Below are 15,631 nucleotides of genomic sequence, written 5' to 3'. Positions count from 1 at the left end.
TAAGAAGCTCCTCGTGAATCTGGCCTCAAGTGCGCCATCTTCTCGAGTTTGCCGAAGTGCCACTTTCTCAAATGTTGCGATTGTGATTTGAATTTAATTTAAATCCCACATTCTCCAATGGCGGCAGCAACCTCACAAAAAAGAAGTAAGGTATGTGTATTGAGCTTAAATATTTGTGAGACCATAAAGTACTATCCAGGCATATGCTATTTAACCCCTTGCCTACTCATTTTTTTTCTTTAAAGATCGTACAGAAAGCTTTATTTAAATCAAGCAATTTGCGTCAAAATAAAGAAAAACGTTTCCTTGGCTTTCAGGCGTAGTCTCATGCTCTATACCAGGACTTCTGGTCGTCTCCTCTTCTTCAGTAGTTCTTCACAGTATGATAGAAATCGAGAGATTAGCAGAAACCTCACATAGGACATCGTTTTGCCGAAAATTGGGGTCTCCACTATGGACCTCTTGGACCAGTTCATTTTGACTGTGTGTTTTTTCCCTTGCGTCATAATGATGCACAAGGCAAAGTATGCCTTTATCTCATCCGGAGTGGTGTCAAACCATTGCTCCTCATAGCATTTCTTGGGACGATCCTCGTCGCCCATCTCTTGTTCGGCGTAGCGATTTGTCTCAGCAGAGACAGACGCCCAAAAATCATGACTTGCAAACACGGAAAAGGTCGACAAGGCGCTTGTCTTCTCACCAAGACTGCGTTGAACCCTTGCTGACACACCTGGGGTTTCTACAAAGGTGAACTGAGCAGGCTGGTTTTCCCTCTTCTCCCAGTTCCACTGACGTGCAGACGAAGAAGTCGATGAAATGCTTCCAGGATTCGCATCGTTTTCAACACTTTTCTCACTGTCCGTTGAACTCTCATCGGATTCCGAGTAATGGGAAAGGCAGCAGGATTCGTCGTCAGAAATACTGGCGCATTCATCACTTTCAAAAAGAAGTCTTTGTATATCTTCGTCCGCCAAAGCAGACCTCCGCGCCGAAGACGTTTTTGGCGCGCTTGCTTACAATAGCGCGCTTATTTTTTGTCAATGGAGCGCCCTCTCTCTGTCAAAAGGCAAAGCAAACAAGAAAAGAACCCAAGGTAAACAGGAGCAACAGGGGTAGTGCTGCCATCTGCCGCAGAGCTCACAAAACGAGCTCTGAAACCGAAACACGAGTCACACTCGTGGTCGGGTTTTATGGTCCGTAAATGGCGGCACGAGTGACACTCGTTATTAGTAGGCAAGGGGTTAATGACGAAAAGAGGGAACCACTGCGGATACAAGACATTCTGGGAGTCTGGCTCACTGAGGGAAATAAATATCTCGAGAAACATGAAGAGAATATAATTAGAAAAGGTAACAGAAATTTGTTAGTTATGAAGCTTAAGGCACTATGGAACTAGAATAGATATGAGGTAATCAAAGGTGTGTGGAAAGGAGTGATAATGCCTGGACTGTCTTTTGGTTATAGGATACTGTGCATGAAATCAGAGGTTCGATCAGCATTAGAAATTTGACAAATTTCAGGAGGCAAACATATTGCGTGCCGTATGCCACAGTGATACCGAGACGCTGGAACATTTAATTGGCCTTGAAGTGCACAGGGCTTCGCCCTGCCCTCTCAGATGGGGTAACAAATTTGGCAACGGCGCTGGGCTTTGCTGGCGAGGATGGAAGAATTGAGGGTACTGCTATTCCCCAGCTACGTCATCAGGTTTTGCGAAAGGGAGAATAAAATAAGACTCTTTTTGTCCTTGAAATTTCACCGCAAGAAATGAGTTTCTTGGTCAGTGGCGTTGCTTGTGAGTGAAGAAGTATGGAAACGAAATGGCGTGTCTTCTCGCTTCACTAGCGAGAAGCGTAATACGTATCGCGCTCGTGACGTCAATGGCTCGACTGCATGACCAAGGGTAGTTGCGAGCGTTGCCGCTTGGTGGTGTGAACGTGTAACAATATAGCCTAGTAGTAATGTCCGAGGACTGCACGCCTTATGGCCTTTATACACGTTTCCAAGAAACACTCTACCCCAGGGGCAATAAACCGTTTTCGAGCCAAGTCGCTGGGTTTGAGGCTAGATCACGGTGGAAGAAACATTTAGGTGATGACTCTGTCCGACGCGGCGACCACACTATGTTCGGCGCACCGAGCGCTTCACTCGCATGGGGATAGATGGCGGCCAGGTATAAGGTCCCTCCCAAACCGACCGCTCCGGTTGTTTCTCCCAGCGGTGGTCCCGCATTTCCTCGCTCACCGCTTCTTGTTGTACCTCACCGCCGCCACCAAGTCGCTAGAGTCCGTAAATTTGTGTTCTCTTCCTTCTTTGGGTTAAAGAGGTACGGAAACAAAGATTGAAATATTCAAATTTCGTTCGGAAATGAGTCAAGCATGACGGATAATAACCGTAAATGATAATCGCACGTTTGTATATTCAACGACTGGCTATATTTTTCCTTCCAAACGGTGCACTCGTGCAAGCGCTCGAAGAGAAGCGAACGGAGAGCGCGATGCGTCATGGGATATCCGGCGCAAACAAAAACAGATTCCCCGCATTCGTGACGTAGCAATGCTGGCGTGGTTATGAGCTTTGCCCTTGATGGCGTTGTCAGCGTTGTGGTACCGAGTAGTTCGAAGTACCTGTGGGGTAACGAGCGTGTGGCTGGCCCAAGGAACACGTAGCTTCCACAACAGTCAGTTTAGGGCTGAACGGGGTGGGAAAAGCAACTTTTGTCCGAGCTTTGAGCAACGGGCTAATCTTCTAGGGAGAGAATGGCTGTATCTGGGTGCACAAACGACGGTCCGAGAAAGAGTGGAGTCCCTCCTTTCCGTTTCCTTGGACTGGTTTGGCACAATGCGCGGGAGGTGAACGCTTTTTAGCGTTTACCTCTCGCGCGTTCACCAGAAGGTGGACGCTTTTTAGTTTTGACTCCTGGCAGGCTGCAGCTCGTTTTGCAAACGCGGCCCACAAACCACGTGACCCCAATGGAGCAGTTGCCCCATCCCTTACATCTAGGCTCTCTATACCGACGACAGACAAGCTTGAGCGCAACTCGGTCCCGTGAGCGCTTCTTTGTTTGCTAGTGATCCGTATCGGCGACTGGTCGGTGAGGTCGCTCTTGCGTGAAAGTCTCCTTCGCTCAAGCACCGATTCGGCGAATCATCGCCACTCAACGATGGAGAGTCCCGGCACCTCGACGGGGAAGACGAAGGCAATCAATCTCCTTGAGTCAAAAGCGTGCCATACTCGACGGAGTGCGCATAAACGTAAAAAATGTCGTCCACCACTGGAGTCCTCCGCGGGGCCGTTGCAGCTGTCGACACCGTCCGTACGTAGCAGGATATTTTTTTCGGTCGTTGCTTCTCGCAGTTGGCGAGAAGCTGCTCCGATCTAGCAAAGGACGCGTGCACGGAAGCCTCGACCGCTTTCTGCAGGCTCGATAAACATGTGCCTGTGACAACAACCCGTGCTATCTTCTTTTTTTTTTTCATGTTATTTGTATGAGCTCATAAATAACGAAGAAGCGGATAGAGCGAAGCGATGTCCGATTCCTGTTGACTTCTTTATAACCGGTCTCGACAGTACCACATAATAAAAAAAGCAAAAAAAAAAAGAGGCAATTACAAACTCTGTAATGCCGAATTAGAGCGCAGCTCTTGAGGAGGAGGGGAGGGCATGCCCTCCCCCTCCTCACCCGTACCCTCTCCTCCTCGCTGCTCATCTACTCCTGCCGTGCTCCTCGCCTCCTCACCCTCCTCCTCCTCCCTCCTCTTCCCCCTCCTTCCTTACGCGCGGTCCATTATGGGAAACGTCTCATAATGAAACGCGCACGTCACCGCGGTGCATTATGGGTCGTTTCCCATAATGCACCGCGCGGTTACACCGACGCGTTGCGGTTACGCCGACGGCGACGTCGACGCCGCTCAAGCCGGAAACGAGCGCCTAATGGTACGTTTACACTTGCGGATCCGCTAGCGAATCCGCCCAGCTTTTGCCGCTGGGGCGAAACGCTGGCCGGAAAACATCTATTTCTGCCGCCGAGCGAGGCGTTTCGCTGACCGGAAGTGGCATTCTTGCGCGGTGCGACGCTGCCTACGTCACGAGTACGCGTTCTTCCGGGAGCAGCAACGCCCGGGAGAGAGAGAGCCGAGACGGGAACTCTCGCGCCTTCTCGTCATATTTGACGAGACGTTTCGGGAACCGCTGCCGCAGCCGGCGCTGCCGCCACTGCTCGAAGGAAATAGATGTAAACACAACCAGCTCGTCGCCGCCGCCGCCGAGAGCGGATCCGCTCCCGCGGCAGCGGATTTCTTTTCAGGTGTAAACTTACCATAATGGTACGTTTACACTTGCGGACCCGCCAGCGAATCCGCCCAGCTTTTGCCGCCGGGGCGAAACGCTGGGCGGAAAACGCGGCGGCGAGCCGTATTGGTCCAGGACCTATTTCTGCCGCCGAACGAGGCGTTTCGCTGACCGGATGTGGCATTCTTGTGCGGCGCGACGCTGCCTACGTCACGAGTACGCGTTCTTCCGGGAGCAGCAACGCCCGGGAGAGAGAGCCGAGGCGGGAACTCTCGCGCCTTCTCGTTATATTTGACGAGATGTTACGGGAACCGCTGCCGCAGCCGGCGCTGCCGCCACTGCTCGAAGGAAATAGATGTAAACACAACCCGCCCGTCGACGCCGCCGTCGGGAGCGGATCCGCTCCCGCGGCGGCGGATTTCTTTTCATTAAAAAAAAACAAAACAAAAAAAACTGTAAACTTTTTGTTGGGTATGCCCGGGACAGAGCGAATGCAACTAAAATGTTAGTTGTCGTTTTTTTATTATTTTTTTTTATTTACGATAAGTTTTGACGGCGCCGCCTGATTAGCAGCATGCCAAACGACAAAGCGCTTAGCTGTCGAAAATAATTTACAACAGAAGATAGCCGAAAGGCCATGCATTTTCCACGCTCACAAATAGCGTGTTTATCGATGGACATGACACGGTCATGCAATTTAGCAAGTGTTAACATTCTAACAATATATTGTACGTCGCACACGATGCAGCGTTATCTAAAAAGAATTTATTTGAGAAAGATCTCAAATAACACAGTCACGGTCGACGACAGTCACATCTTGACGATCGGACGGAATCCAAGATGACTTCGTTTTGAAACACCTTTTAAGAAAAGCGTTTTTTTTTTTTTTTTTCACACCAGCATTAAAGCAAAGAAACGGGCGCGATTGGATCAAACCCGAACAATTTTTGGCTATCACTGAGAATGACTCTACACGGATTATCTCTGGGAGGGGGAGAACAGTCGTCATGGTTCGCAAAATCGCGTCGAAGGCCGTTCGGCGTCCTTCCCCTCTTTCGTTTCCCGTGAATATCGAGAAGAAACGCTTAGATGGCAGGCACTTACCAGCCCAATTTCTCACGGTAGAAGAGAACACGGAAAGGGCACGCAGCATGCTTCGGAAAAATAAGTGGAAACTTTCAGGAGGGGCCAGAAAACGTCGAATGCAAAACCGCAAAACATAGGCAGGAAATCGCGCTGAGCGGGTTTCCACAGTTCAAGATAGTGACAGAAAATTTCTAGCTGATGGGGGGCACGAGAGTCGCACCAGCCGCATCAGCATCAGCAACATGGCGGCGGCTTAGGAGCCGCCGCCATGTTGCTGATGCTTATGATGCCTATGAAAGAGCTGTAAAAGGCTTAAGAGCCCTTTACAGCGGAACTGTTAAGGGCTGGTTTCCCCAGGATCGTGTCCCCCACAAAGAAATGAGGACATCGAACTCTGGACACCTACCATCATCTATGAGCGACGGCGGGAAGCCACGTATCTGGTTGCCGCCGTCGCTCATAGATGGCGGCAGCGTCTCCACTTTGGCTTGCCGACTTGCGGCCGGCCATTACTTTCCATTGTACAGCTTCGCTGGTCTTCCTTCTTCACCAGAGTGGGAAGGCTGAAAGTTTTTTGGAAAGAGAGGACAGCCGATATTGCTGACCTTCTCTTGTCTTGCCGAGATACCAAGCCACAGAAGCAGGCCTTGGCGAGCCTCCACAAAGGCCAATGCTGGGTAGAAGAGCACAGTCGGACATAAAATGGCAGTAACCTGTCGTGTTGTGGTAACGATGGATCGAAGTGATCGAAATAAGAGGAAACAATAACTGAAGGTCGGCGATGGCGGCGCCTATGCGGCCCTATCTGCAGTGTGTGCGCGGCTGCTGAGCGTGTGTTGACGGCGAACTTCCGCAGTCCTTTTGAAACCTGCATTTCGCACCATAAAGATTGTTGATCTTGGCAGGCTATTAATGCGAGCTCGTTCTGATCATGCGCTCTAAACACCGTTTTCAAATATGGCGTCCAGTGAATACCCCATTTAGGAGAACCGTCAGTACCCAGCAATGGCGACACCTGCAAGTTATATGTGGAAGGTATTCACTGGGTGCCATATTTGAGCGCGTTGTTCACAGCAATATTTACTGGAGCAAGCTCAGTTTCACAGCTCCGTCTGCGACGTGGGCTCAATGGCGGTCACGAAAACAAGCAGCGCTGCAGTCGAGTCTTACATCCGGATTGTCTAGCCCGCCAAGTTTGAATAGCAATACTTGAGCTTGGGCGAGTTGATGATTCATACTAACAACACTTCACAGCGCAAGGAAACAGACGCACACAAAAATTTATTTCAAACACTCAAAGAAAGAACTCTGACACTGCGCTGACTCTCAACTCTGTTCAGTTCAGAAAGCGTTTATTGGCATTTTGGGGAGGAAGAGTGGGTGTGTGATCGGTGGCTAACAAGCCTGGATCTATGGCCAAGGGAGGGAGTTGAAGGGGGTTATAGATAGGCGGTTAGCCCCACATCGTGGATGAAATCCAGAAGCGTGGTCTTGACAACTCTGTGGTGTATTACACTTCGTCTTCATCATCTTTTTTTTTTTGCCATTATACACATAGAAGTAAAAAAAAGAAAAAGCAAGGAAGAGAGGGAAATCGAAAAAGAAAAGGAACAAGAAACAACGTGGTGGTACCAGACGACGCGCGAGACAGGGAAGTAAGATCCGACTGCAGCACCGCTAGTTCTCGTGACCGCCACCTGGGCCGCTCGCCTCCGCAAATGAGAATAGGGAGCTGGGAAACTAAACTCGCTCCAGTAAAGCCTGGTCCAGGCAGTTGCGGCAGCGCGTGCACGCACGTGCTGAGAGCGGACGCATGTTCTATGGGCTCCGCAGAAAATCGTTCTTTTTCTTGGAAAATTCCTTTTCTGTGCGGTGAAAAGTGTTGGAGAAGACAGAGCTAACGTTCCGGTTTCGCTCGATACCACTTTCATGCCGGTGAGCCGAATCTTTCTCATTTCAAGGACATTGTCACGATTCTGGCCCACGGAGGGCCTGTTAACACACGTTAGGCTTCGCGCCGCAGGGCGCGCCGCACCGAGCTTCTCGGAGCGGCCGCCTAGCTAGGCCTATCGCGTGGCGGTCGCCGTCCTGGTGGGGGCTGAAGGCTGGAGGATGGATACAAGGACCCAAGAAACTCCAAGTACCGGTCGAGTGATCGGATATAACCCAGACGAGGTGGCGTATGGATTTATCAACCCGGCGCAGCGGCCACTCCGGGATGATGGAATCAAGGATGCCACCTTGGGGAACCAGGAGGACGGAGGACCCGGCAACGGCTGGGTGCAAGTACTGATGCAGAAGAAAAAGAGCAAGAGGGAGACACAAGGCCTCGAGAAACAAGTTCGAGATGAAGCCGGGGGAACAACGGCGGAGAATTTCAAGTCGAGGAAAACTCTGAGGTTGCCCAGTCTCAGAGTCTACAAGCACAAGGTCATTATCAAACCTCATCGGGTCGCGGTGGACCTGAAGCGGTACAGGAGCCTGATCGGGGTAGCGGTCCAGAGCTCCCTGCCGAGAGGATTGGACGAGAAGACGGTCGTAAGGCTGCCACAGAATACAATCATGGTTTGTACGGACGAATGGAGCGAAGCGGAAGCCGTCGCAGGTATCAAGAAACTGAATTTTCCTGTCGGCGTGCTAGACGTCGAAGCGTATCATGTCTCCCCGAGCGAAGATGCGTGCCGCGGCGTCATACACGGTGTCCGGCCTGACCTGACTAACGAACAGATTCGACAGAAAACCAGAGCTGTGGGATACGAAGTTCTAGAAGCAAGGAGGCTAGGGAAGTCACAGTCTGCGGTAATCGTATTTGCGGGGAAGAAGGTACGTTCACGGTGAGCTTCAATTGGCTTGAGACTCCCTGCTTTATCTATAAGAAGACTAGGGCGGCTTGTCTGAACTGTGGTGAAGTGGGCCATCGGACCGACGTATGCAGCAAGCCGGAAGGATTTGCGTGCTCGGCGTGCAGGGCCACTGAGGTCGGTGAGGACCATGAGTGTGTGCCGAAGTGTGCCTTGTGCGGGGGGGCCCACAAGACCTACGACAGACACTGCCCGGAGAAGTTCTACAAGGAGACTAAAAGCAGGGAGCCTAGACGGAGTCGGGGGAGACGTCGCGACGGCGCGCAGCACGTGCGGTGGCTTTCGAGAGAGTCGGGACGGAGCGTGTCAGACTCGCGCACCCGCTCGCGCAGCCGGTCCGCCAGCTGTGGGAGAAGCGCGTCTCGAGATATGACTACATCCAAGCGGCGCCCGCAAAAGGGCAAGCGAAAAAAGAGCAAGCGAAGCACCTCTATGGCAGGGATCTTCACTGATCCAGGCAATCGCAAGAAGTGGCCGGAACTCCAAAGGGTCGGGGATCAGGAGTCGAGGAGCACGTCCCAGCCCAAAGGTGGAGGGGCGAGCAGCAACGGAGCGATACAAGACCTGCGGAGGAACGTGACCCACTGCAAAAAGACCATAGAGGAACTTTGGAACAAAAGAGAAAGAACCGGGGGAGTCTCGGCAGAGCAAGTACAAGCGATCGTGGAGACGACCGTTCAGCGGGCGATCCAGGGACTTCAAGAATTCTTCACCAGCCAACTGATGCAGCTGACATGCAGGGTCACCGAGCTGGAGAAATTAGGAAAGACTCTTGAGCAAAACCAAGAGAGCCTCTTCAGGCAGTTCGTCTCGAAGCGGAGAAAAACGGGCGAGCCTCTACGGGACGCAGAAATTTCGGACGCAGAATCATGCGCAAGTCAGCGAAGCCAAGTTTGAAAGTGTGGCAGTGGAACTGCAGGGGGATGGGTCGGAAACAGGCGAGCCTTAGCCTGAGGGTGTCGCTTGAACCCAATCCCCCGGCGGTGATACTGCTGCAGGAGCCGGGCAAGAAACCAGTGAAGATCAAAGACTATGCTACAATTGAGGGCGACCAATACGTCGCGACGCTTGTGCACAAGACCTACGCAGCCACGAGACTAGACTTGGATGGCTGTGAGGTGTCGTGCTGTCACATTGTGATCATCCCAGTGAAAAAAGGGGATCGGGGTGTACATGTGGTGAACGTGTATGGAAATCCAAAGAACCATAAGACGGACTACAGGCGGCTCATCGCGAAGGTGGTCAAGGAGGCGGGGAAGGACCCTGTGGTTATTGCGGGAGACTTCAACGCCCCTCACCCGGGATGGGGTTACAAGTACGTTTCTCCGAAAGGCAGAAGGCTGGCGGAAAGCATCAACCAGGAACGCCTAACATTGCTTACCGAGGTTGATCAGCCAACCAGGACGGGCACGAGCTCATGCAGAGACACCTGTCCGGACCTGACGCTTGTCAAGAACGTGGCGAACGCTGAGTGGACTAACCTCATGGAGCAACTCGGTAGCGATCATTGTATCCTCGAAACTACTATTCACGAGTCCGGATACACAAGAAAGACGGGAAAGGCAAGAATAACGGATTGGGACCGATGGCGAAAACAGAGAGGGAAAGGTGCAGCTAGCATCGAGAACATCGAGGATTGGTCTTCGGAGGTGATCGCCAGTGTCAAGCCGTTCGTGGCTGAAGTTGAACTCTCAGAGAAGACCCCAGCAGTGGACACGCGTCTGCTTCATCTTTGGGAAGCACGACGCGGGCTGACCAGGAGATGGAAGAAACAGCGCTACAACAAGAAGCTGAGGAAGAGGATTCAAGCACTCACAAAGCTGGCCGAGGACTATGCGGTGGACTTGGCTAGGAAGAACTGGTATGGCCTGTGTGACTCTATACGGGGAAGCCTAGGCACGGCTCAGGCATGGAGGATGCTTAGGGCCTTAATCGATCCGAGTAGGGCAAAGGCGGTGACGGGCGGCCGTTTAGCGGAACTGATACATAAGTTACCCGGGGACCGCAAGCAGATCATGGATCGGCTGGCGGAAAGGTATTTGTGTTTGGAATCCACAGGAGAAATCGTGGAGTATGAAGGGCAGGAAAACTCTGAATTAGACAGGCCAATTACTGTCGCGTAATTGGAGTATGAGCTCGGGGTTATGAGGAAGGGCGCAGCACCCGGACCGGACTCCCTCACAGCGAAACTCCTCTACAACTTAGGGGAAGGGGACCTGAAAGAGCTGGTACGCCATTTCAACGAACATTTCTGGGAGCGCGGGCTTACTCCAGATAGTTGGAAGGTTGCTGACATTCGCTTCATTCCAAAACCCAAAAAGGAGCTCAAGCTAGAAAATCTGCGGCCGATTTCACTTACATCTTGCCTGGGCAAGGCGTTCGAACGAGTCATAAACTCCAGGGTTATGAAATATCTAGACAAGGAACAACTCCTTCCGAACACGCAGTTCGGGTTCAGACCTCACACATCGACGCAGGACATACTCTTGTGGATATATAAGGATATACTGGAGAATCCGAGGAGCGGCCAAACGAGATGCCTTCTAGCTTTAGACTTGAAAGGCGCGTTTGATAATGTTTCGCACGAAAGCATACTTAGGGGTCTCAGCACAGTTAACTGCGGGAGAAGAACCTTCGAATATGTCCGCAGTTTCTTGACGGACAGGACAGCCACGTTGACGTTGGGAAGTATGCAATCTGGGACATACAGACTGGGTTCCAGGGGTACGCCGCAAGGGGCAGTACTTTCCCCGTTGCTGTTCAACCTTGCGCTGCGGGGTCTACCAGAAGCGCTGAGGGCGGTTCCGAACGTGGAGCATGCCATCTACGCGGATGACATCACCCTGTGGTGCGGGGAGGGCAGTGACGCGGAAATAGAAGAGAAGCTTCAGGCGGCGGCGGATATCGTCGGAGAGTACGTTATGAGATGCGGGCTTAAGTGCGCCCCGGAGAAATCTGAGCTTCTTGTCTTCCGAAACCCTCGCGATAAGCTAGTCGATCACATTGACGTGGTGATAGATGGGGTCCGGGTCCCAAAACCAGCGGAGGTTCGGATTCTGGGCCAGCTTCTACAACAGGGGAGGGGGAACAAGTCGACTATCGACAGACTGGACGCCATGACCACGCAGGTGTGCGGTATGATGAGGCGAATTAGGAACCGTAGACACGGTATAAAGGAGAAAGAGGCAATACAGTTGGTCCAGGCCTTCATTATTGCCAGACTGACGTACGGCACTCCGTACCTGAACTTGAACAAGGCGGAGATGCAAAAGCTAAACGTACTGATAAGGAGAGCGTACAAAAACGCGCTGGGGCTACCGGAGCGTACGGCGACCGAGAAACTGTTTAAACTTGGGGTGCATAACACCATAGAAGAACTTCATGAAGCTCAACTAGTGTCACAGCTGAAGCGACTCTCTTCCACAGTGAATGGAGCGTGGCTTCTGGACAAACTGGGAATGGCAGTACCCGGCGGTTCTCACGGGCCCGGAGACGCGGGGGAAGAGCTGCCGGCTGAGACCCGGCAGAAATTCACGATCAGTAGAATCCCCCGCAACATGCACCCGGATAGGAATGCGGAACGGAGACAAGCGCGAGCGGTGGCCCTAGCGCGTTCCTGGGACAGCACAGAGGGAACCCTGTACGTGGATGGGGCCGGTCCGGTGCTGGGGGTGGCTGTAATAGCGGTGGCCAGTGCGCAAGGGCAGATCAGACGCGTCGCCTCCATACGAGCGCAGACGGTTGAACAAGTGGAGGAGGCGGCCATAGCATTGGCGGTGGTTTGCAATCCTCGTGCGACGATAATTTCGGATTCACAAAGAGCTTGTCAAAACTTTGCGCGAGGGGTCGTGGGTCAACCAGCTCTAAGGCTCCTCCGCAAAACCGCAGTAGAGGGAGTACATCTGATCTGGACCCCCGGCCATATGGGGCATGTCGGAAACGAGGCGGCGAATGCTGCGGCCCGAGGTGCGTTATACCGGGACTCGGTTCTGCCCCAGAGGGATCTGGACAGTGCGCTCACTTACAGTGAGGCCTTAAAGGCTCTACGAACACATAGGGCAGAATATCCTGGGCCGGCCAAAGGTCTCAGCAAAGAAGAAGAGTTCACGTGGAGACGACTTCAGACGGACACGTTCGTCACACCGATCCAGCTACATCTGTGGTACCCAGAGCGGTACGCCACGGCGGACTGTCCCTTCTGTGGTGAGCCCTGGGTGGGCGTTTATCACGTTGTCTGGGCATGCAAGAACCTCCCAGGACTGGCTCCAGTCGAGGAGCCCAAACTCGAGGAGTGGGAAGCGGGACTCAAGTACGCGACGGCTAGCGAGCAGAGGCTGCTCGTGGCCCGAGCACTCCGAGTTCACTCCGCACTTGGAGCCCCGGAATGGGGGCACACAACCACTCTCTCCTTTTTCTTCCCCTTTCTCCCCTTCCCTTTCCTAAATCTTTCAACTCAATAAAGTTTTTCAACAACAACAGGCAGTTGCGTTTAACGGCGTTTGACTGCGTTGCGGCTGCGAGAAACCCGGACATCCCTGCTGCTTATATCGGGTGCCAAGATGATTCCTTGAATTGGATTCCACGCTTCGTACGAAGCACAGATGTGCCGGTGACTCGCTTTCGGTACTCGACGCAATGCAGTCAAACGCACTTAAACGCAAGTGTTTGAATCGGCCTTAACGTTGGTTCACAGCGCATCGCAGCGGGGGGTGGGAGGGGGGAGGGGGTGGCATGATTGGCTTGGCAGAGGTCCTCGCATCCATAGATCAAGCTCTCATATACCTAGCGACTGCAAAGAACGGCGATTTTGATGGTTTGGAATGCACGTTGCGGGACCACTGTGGAAATTAACATATACAACATAGTATCGTTAGTGTTCTCCGCCAAGTCACATTCAGTACTAAGTGGCTGGCGCCGCTCCTCAGAAGCCGATGACGTGGCAGCATTCCAACGGAGGTTTGCAGACCGCCACCAGGCGCAATATTGAAATCTATTTATTCGTTTTAAAATTAATTTTCTTGAATTTTCTGCCGCCAGCCCAGAAGCAGTCTAGAATGCTCTATTTCACCTTATGATGTACCGCAGGAAAGGCTACAAGCGCGAGCTCCTTGCTCTAGGGCACATCTCGGCGCAGTATAGTATTTCTGGGCTGCCGCCATAACATAGACCATATCTAAAAAAATAAATAAGAGCTAAAATTTTATTTCCGTTCCGCTTTAAGGTCCCATTAGTGGCAGTAAGCTCTTGTTTCAACCTATTGTGAAAACTGTCAAAACGAGCCCGTGCCAAGAGTTGGAGAGAAATCTGTGCAGAATTGCCTTATTGTGCCGCTTCATGGCCCTTAGCCCTCTAAACATTTCTGTTTATTTTCATTCGTCATAAAAAGTACGCATATGCTCCAAATGTGAAATCGAAAATTCGGTCCGTAGGCGGATATACCGCACCGACATACGAGAGTTATCGTGGTTATTAATGCCCCTCAGTATTGTTTTTCCTCCGAATTTTGAGAAAATGGCCGGGGAAAACGGGGAAAAGTTGGGGGAATTCGGAAGTGCAATTATGCAAAGTCCTCGGCCATTCAGAACTCGTGCAGCGATGCCGGAAAGGCGTGTCTCAGTAACGATGCAGGGGCACATTACTCGCAGGCCACGGCGTCGTAGCGATGCACGCGCCAACAGTGATTCATGGAGATCGGCATTCCTCGCCTTCGCCGCCGCCGCATGCAGTCGCCTCGAAGAGCCGGGAACGTGCGAATTTGATGCGATGTAATCTGATCGCGGTATGCTGGTGACGCGCCGACACGCCCTCGAGTCAGGACTGTTCCGTGCACGCTGGCTGGGGTGCAGCTTTTTTGTCCTCGCATGTTTGGCTTGGTTCCTGGATGCGTTAAAGGTCGTGTTGAGAAAACATTCGAACTTGTTTTAACTCCTAGCAAGTCAGGCTCTTGTAGCGAAAGATTGTCACACGAGTGCCGTTTTGCGGGCGAACGCTGAGGTGGCGCTCGGGTCCAACGGCCTTCGCTGGGTGACATGGAACAAGAAGGAACTTGAAAGCACGCTCGCGTGCCACGGGCCCTTCTCCGTGCCAAAGGGGCTTGCTGCCTACCACCCGAAGGAGCAAACTCCACGAAACCTCTTGTCCGTTTCCTAAAGCCGTAATGGCACTGCTCGCATGCGCTCGCTGAAGACTCGATGAAAGAACTGCCTGTGGACGCGCCTCAAGAAAGCACGTTCATGTAATGTCTGCAGACAGTTTTTTTCTATGATGCCACGCAAGTGAAAGGAAAAAGTTCTCCGGGCTCTGCTTCGTGAACCATTCTAGCAGCTGTGAAGTTTGACGGGCATTAAAAAATTTTATTGGCAAAAATATTTTGGTAACTATTTCATCGATGCTTGTTGGTGTTTTAGCACATTTTCAGGAAAATTGGGGAGAAAAAAACGCCGCAGTACCCCTGTAAGTCCAGACGCGGCCGACGCTAACAGGTCATAGGACCAATCAAGCGGCGTCAAGAGTGCGAGTCACTAGGACTTTTTTGTTTATGATTGGTTCAACGATGATAGAACACAATACAAAACACACACATGCGCCGGCAATGGCATCGCTGTCGCTAGCGCCGTCGCCGACGGCCTCGAAGTGCCGCACTCTCAGACTTCGCAAACCGCGGCTCCACACTGTCCGGTCCGCCGGTGTCGTGCTTCTTTTGTTTTTGGTAAAACTACTCCGTTGGCGGCGGTGTAGAAAGATGGCGTGCAATCGCGAGCGAGTCGAGAAAAAATATTTTAGTTGGTTTCGCACTTCTTGGGTCTGAAAATAAAGAGAGAAAAAAAAAAACTCTTATCTTTTTACGGCCCTGTGCTTCTGCTCTCCTCTTTTTCCGTGTCTTTCTTTGTGACCGCCTTCTCCCCTGACTAAGCTCTGAGTTCTGAGGTGGTGTTGATTCAGATCGGTTCAGAGGCGCTAAGAGCGTTAGAGCTTCAGACATGTCCGTACGGCTTAGGAGCAGCGAGTTCGGTGGTTGAACTGCACGTGATCGACCGAAGCAACAGGAGTCGGCGTATTTTACGGTGTAAATGTACAACTTCTTATACATTGTCTCACCAATTAGCATGAACTAACCGCAGAGGCTGAGCTAACGCGAGACAGTATTCCTCACTTCGCGCCGGGCTGTCAAGCGAGCAAATTAGACGTATATGTTCTGGTAACGTAAGGCAGGTTTTCTATACCTTGTGGTGCTACCTAACCTGGGCCCGTTTGCTCGAACCACTAACCGCGGCTAAAGTTAGCCGCAGTACCTAGGAGAGGGATTTTGAGATCACGTGACTGGCTCGGTAGGGATGCGGGGAAACATGGGCGGTGCCCCAGTGAGTGAGCGCCGCTCGCTTTGGAACTAATAT

This window comes from Ixodes scapularis, unplaced genomic scaffold (genome assembly GCF_016920785.2).
Source record: "Ixodes scapularis isolate PalLabHiFi unplaced genomic scaffold, ASM1692078v2 PGA_scaffold2__306_contigs__length_199485367, whole genome shotgun sequence".
Taxonomy (NCBI): Eukaryota; Metazoa; Arthropoda; class Arachnida; order Ixodida; family Ixodidae; genus Ixodes; species Ixodes scapularis.
This window is presented reverse-complemented; position numbering follows the sequence as displayed.